General features: G+C 41.2%; 1 long non-coding RNA gene across 2 annotated transcripts in view; it reads right to left on the bottom strand.

Moving 5' to 3' along the window:
* Nucleotides 1-488: 488 nt before the first annotated feature.
* The window catches only part of LOC141419864 (uncharacterized), a 79,835-nt gene continuing 74,323 nt past the window's right edge, over nt 489-6,000 (bottom strand). For both annotated transcript variants that reach the window (XR_012444574.1, XR_012444573.1), the window contains exon 3: nt 489-664. This is a non-coding gene — a long non-coding RNA (uncharacterized lncRNA). The remainder of the gene's footprint in view (nt 665-6,000) is intronic.

The raw sequence follows: 6,000 nt of genomic DNA, 5'->3' as shown, positions 1-6,000 counted from the left end.
CCAGCCTGCTCCCTACTATGGCCCACAATGTCCATCCTGACACACTTGAACTGTCCCAACCACTTTATACTTCCATGCTTAAGTACACCACTCCTCACCTACCTTCTGGCAGTTTGGTAGGTTGGTGTTATGATTAAAAATATTTATATTAAAGCCAAAAGCTCCAGCACTTAACTGCATGACCGCAGGCAGAATATTTACCCTCAGTTTCCACATGTGTCCTCTGGTCCTTTTCCATAGAGGTACTGTTGCATCTTCAGAAGGAGGCAATTTGACCCAGACAGTTTTCTAAATCTCAGAGTAATAGTCTTATCCTAAATGCCCACTGATGAGCAGTGGGCTGAGAACAGTTAATGACTCACAAAGCTTTCATGTGGGAACCATGGGTCAGGTTCTGGCCCAGGTCATGGAAATGTTAGCACCCTGGATACTCTTGCCCATCTCCCCATGACCAGGAAAAAAGAATGCTTGTTCCTTTGATTGGTATGTGAAAAGATTTATTGAGCAATGAATGAAAAGGTCCAAGGGTCTTGGTTATCTTCTGAGTTTGTCACATGCTGGGGCTTTTGGATGTCTCAAGCTTCCAGAGGCTCAGTGTTCCCCTGTCTGTAAAACAGCAGTGATAACTTCTACCCCTCCTGGCTCTCTGGATCATTATGAAGATCTGAAAGAATAATGGGTGTGAAGCCATGGTTAATTTTCTAAGTGTTACACAGTTGCAAGTAACTATTCTTAGGAGACATACATTTACAGTGAGAGTCAAGGCAGAGAGAAGCCAAAGGAAAAGAACAATGGTTCTTCAGGTGATTCCTCAAAAAATTAGAAATAGAATTACATTAGGATCCAGCAATTCCACGTCTGGATGTATTCCCCAAAGAACTGAAAGCAGGGACTTGAAAAGATATTTGTAAACCCATGCTTATAGCATTATTCTCAATCGCCATGGCATTAATCACTATAGCAAGCCAAATGTCCATCGATGGATGAGTTGGTAAACAAAATGAGATATGTCCATAAGATTATCATTCAGCCTTCAAAAGGAAAGAAATTCTGACACATGGATGAACCATGACATGTGGATGAACCTTGAGGACATTACGTTAAGTGAAATAAGCCAATCACAGAAAAGTAAACCATGTGAATCTACTTATTTGAGACGCCCAAAGTGGTCAAATGCATAGAGACAGAAAACAGAATCATGGCTCCAGAGGTTGGGGAAGGAGAAGGAATCGATAGTTACTGTTTAATGTGTGTGGAGTTTCTGTTTTACAAGATGAAATTAGTTCTTTTTTTAGGCAGTGCTAGGGATCAAGCTAAGGGCCCCATGCATTCCAGGTAAGTGCTCTATCACTGAGTCACACCCACAGCCCACAAGATGTAATGCGTCCTGTGAATGATTGATGACAGTAGCTCAGCAGTGTGGCTGTAGTTAATGTCACTAACCTATACACTTAAAAATGCTTAAGATGGTAAACATTATGTCACATGTATTTAACCAAAATAAAATAATAACTTAGAGTCTTTACTCCCATTTCCTTCATGGGGAGCAAGGAAATATTTCTCTTTTTCCCATTTCTCTCATTTTTATTTTGTCATACCAAATTTCTTTCCTAATAAACTACCATTTTCACTACCAAAAATAATAATAATTCAAAAATCAGTACAGTGACTGAAAGGGAGATAGAGACACAGGCCAGAATGGACACAAGAAATCAGAACTGGGAAAATGCTCTTAAGGGAAGACTGACAGACCCGCATTTCCCAGCAGACCACCTGTCTTATCATCTTGTTAGGCTCTTCCCAGTCTACAGATTTGTGCTCAATTTCAGAAGGACCCTCTTTCCCCCTTTGGAATACAAGACAGAAGGACAGAAGCAAATAAGATCCACTTACATGTTAATACCCGCATGAATATTTGAAGAAAGAAAACAAACCTTTTCTTTCCTAAGAAGTAAATTCTGTCTCCATCAGGCTGATATTTTCAAAAGGAACTTGACCAAGAATGTTCCATGGTTCTTAAGGTTAAAACTGAGTTCCTTAGCAAGGCCTTCAAGTCCCCTCATGGTCTGGTCTTGAAGGCTCAATTTTCTAGCCTCAACCCCCACCCCCTGCTTTCCTTGATCCTCTGTTCCCTTGATCCTCTGGGCTTCTGACTGCTCTCCACAGGGCCTTCACACATACTGTTCCTTTTGTTTGAAATACCATTCCTTTCACTCTTTGCCTAGTTAAAATCTACTCATTCTTCAGGTCTCAGCAAAGTTCTCAATGCCTTAAAGAAGCTCTCTCTTTGAAGTCAGAATCCCCATATTTATGTTCCTATAACACAGGCCTCTCTTTTCTAGAATTTTCCATAACTTCATTTAAACATTCATTTCTGTGAGTGTGTGATTAATGTCTGTCCCTGAGGGCTGGGACTATCTGTGGTTTTGCTTATCACTCTGGCCCAGCCATAGTAGAGAGCTTAACAAATATTTGTTGAATTAGTAAAAGAATGAATGGCCCCACTACTGATGAATGCAGTTTTAAAAATGTGGTACTTATACACATTGGAATTTTACTCAGCCATGAAGAGGAATGAAATCATCATTTGCAGGTAAATGAATGGAACTGGAGAACATCATTCTGAGCGAGGTCAGCCAGACTCAGAAGATCAAAAATTGTATGTTCTTTCTCCCTTATATGTAGACTTTAGATCTAGGGCAAATGCAGCAATGTGGTTGGACTTGGGTCACATGACAAGGGGAGAGCACTCATGGGAAGTATGGGGATAGGTAGGAAACCCAAAACTTGAAAGTGTTTGATGTCCCCACTGCAGAGGAACTAATACAGGAACCTTAAAGTGACAGAGGTCAATATGGGAAGGGGATCAGGAACTAGTGAAAAGATCAGGTAGAGATGAATTAACTTGGGATGTAACACATTGGTACATGGAAGCAATGCTAGGAATCTCTCTGTATAGCTATCCTTATCTCAACTAGCAAAAATGCTTTGTCTCTCTTATTATTGCTTTTGTTTTCTCTCCAAAAAAATTAGAGATAAGGGCAGAACAGATTCTGCCTAGAAGCAAGGGGGGTGGGGGATAGAGAGAAGGGGTGGGGGGTAGGGAGGAGCAATGACCCAAACAATGTATGTACATGTGAATAAACAAAAAGAAAAGAAAAGAAAAGAATGAATGGCCTAGCAAGGTTAGCTCATGACTGTAATCCTAGCTACTTAGGAGTCTGAGACCAGGAGAATCACAGTTCAAGGCCAGCCCAGGCAAATTGTTTGCAAGACCCCATCTCCAAAATAACCAGAGCAAAATGGACTGGAAGTGTAACTCAAGTGGTAGAGTGACTGCTTTGTAAGTGCAAAGCCCTAAGTTCAAACACCAGTCCCACCTAAATAAAATAATAAAAGAATGAGTAACAAACAAATTAAATCTTTACAGAAAATTAAATTGGTACCGTTTTCTAAAGTATGGATTTCTAATCTTAAGAATCCTTGATAGGCTTAAACAAACAAAAATGTCAGAAAAAAGATTCCAAGATGGCGGCTAGAGGGAGGAAGCAGAAAGCAAGCCTCCTATAGTGAAATCTTGGAGAGATGCTGGAGACACACTTTGCAGGCATAATCACTGAGAAGAGGCATAACTTTGGCCCCTCCACACCTCCAGCCAGCACAAAGAATCTCCACTTCACGTTAAACAGAGAAACAAGGAGGGCCCCCGGGCCGCCAGTCACCCGCGCCCAGACGGCTTGGGAAGACGCAGACCAGGTGAGCTTTGCGGTACTGCAGTACTCCCACAGACAAACCTGGGCCAGAGCAGCATAGCCCCCTGGACAGACTGACCAGGGGAAAAAAGAGAAACTGAGTAATAAGCAATAAGAACAATAAAGACACGCGGGAAAGAGGGAGGGGCGCCCTAAGCACTGAAGATTGGGGGAAGGGAATCCTTCCCGGGACTGTAAATAAACAAGCCAGGTGGGCCGGAGAGGCTCTGGCGGGAGCAGGGGCGTGCGCCCAGCAACCAGGAGCGGGAGTGGCAGAGGGAGGAAAACTCCACAGGAGAGGAGGGAAGACCAACTTCCCACATGAACTGTAAACAAACATGGTGGCTGGCAGGAGCAGCAGCACCGCCCAGTAAGCAGGAGCAGGAAAGCTTGTGAAAGTGGCAGTGGGAGGAAAACTTCACAGGAGAGGGGGGAAGACCCACCTCCCACATGAACTGTAAATAAACACGCAGGCCTGACAACGCAGGTGCAGTGTCACCATTCCCAGTGCTTGGAAAGGGGAAAGCCTGTAGCAGAGGCTCCCGCACGGGAGAACTCTGAAGAAACAAAGCCTGCGGGGGCCAGGTGAGTGCTAAGCTCACCCCAGTGATCTGCATAAACAATGCCTCCAGCAACAGCAGGCTGACAGCAGCAGGCAGGCAAGCCACAGCTGCAGATACCATTCTCAGAACTGTCTCCAGACTCTTTTTTTTTCTCCCTACCTTTGATGAAAGAACAACCGAATTACACCTGCATGCTGAAAAACTTACTGAAACTGTATTGCATTTGAACTTGGACACTTGGTGGGGTTTTTTTTTTTTCTTTGTGTGTGTGTAGTTTTGTTCTACTTTATGCGTCCCCTTTGATGAGACAACTACAGAACAACATCTGAGGCACCATCTCCAGGATTGGAGACTGAGATGGACACCCAAATTATTAAGATGGAAACTTCATTGCATTTGAACTTGGAGGGTTTTTTGTTTTGTTTTGTTTTTAATTTTCTATTTTTCATGTTATTTTAATTCATTTTTAATATATAGCTATTTCTTTCATTTACTTATTTTTTATTTTTATTCCTATCTTAATTTTTTTTATTTTTGATTTTCAATCCTATCTCTGTCCCTCTAATGTCTGTTCAGCTTACTGTCGATTAGTACACCAATGCTCCCTGTTTATACCTTTGAAACTTTCTTGTCTGAAACCTTGTTCTGCTTTCTCCCTCTTGTCTGTGTATTTGTTTTCCCCTTTTCTTTAACTTCTTGCTTTCCATCACAGCTCACCCTCCATTCTAAATATTACCATTGTTATTATTACAAGCTAGAAAATACTTAATTGCACACAGTACAGGGACAGCAACAACACCAAAGACAATGACGGGAAGACAGAAAAAACAGGGAAACCAGTTTCCCCACAGCAAAAAATTAGTACAGGAACCAGAAAGGAATGAAGAAAACAGAAACTCAGATCCAGACTCCAACAAAATGAAGATAAACTATGCCAAAGGACCCAATGAAGCCCACAAGAATAATTTAAAAGAAGACATACTACAGGTACTCAATGAGAATTTTATAGAGATGATACTGGATAGGGTCAACCAAAATGTACAGGAGACACTCAAGAAATTCCAAGACAACAAAAATAGAGAATTTGAAAAAGCAAAAGAAGAAATAAAGGAAACCATAGAAGCACTGTATAAACACGAAAGTGAAAGAGAGAACACGATGAATAAACGGATAAATGAACTCAGGACAAAAATAGACATTAAAGAGGAAAACAGCCAGGATATGGAAAACCTCAGAAAAAAGAACGAAACAGAACTGCAAAACAAAATGGAAGGCCAATCCAGCAGAATAGAACAAACAGAAGACAGAATCTCAGAACTTGAAGATGAAATGGTAATTAAAGGAAAAACTGAAGAACTATTAATTAAACAACTCAAGACCTGTGAAAAGAAAATGCAAGAACTCACTGACTCCATCAAAAGACCAAACTTGAGAATCATGGGCATCGAAGAAGGAGAAGAGGTGTAAGCCAAGGGAATGCGTAATATATTCAACAAAATAATAACGGAAAATTTCCCAAATCTAGAAAAAGATATTCCCATACAGATGCAAGAGGCCTCCAGGACACCAAACAGACCAGATCAAAATAGAACTACCCCACGACATATCATCATTAAAACAACAAGTTCAGAAACTAAGGAAAGAATATTGAAGGCTATTAGAGAGAAAAAACAAGTAACATACAA

Source organism: Castor canadensis, chromosome X (genome assembly GCF_047511655.1).
Source record: "Castor canadensis chromosome X, mCasCan1.hap1v2, whole genome shotgun sequence".
NCBI classification, from domain to species: domain Eukaryota; kingdom Metazoa; phylum Chordata; class Mammalia; order Rodentia; family Castoridae; genus Castor; species Castor canadensis.
Note: the sequence above shows the minus strand (reverse complement) of the source record. Positions and strands in the feature narration are given on the sequence as shown.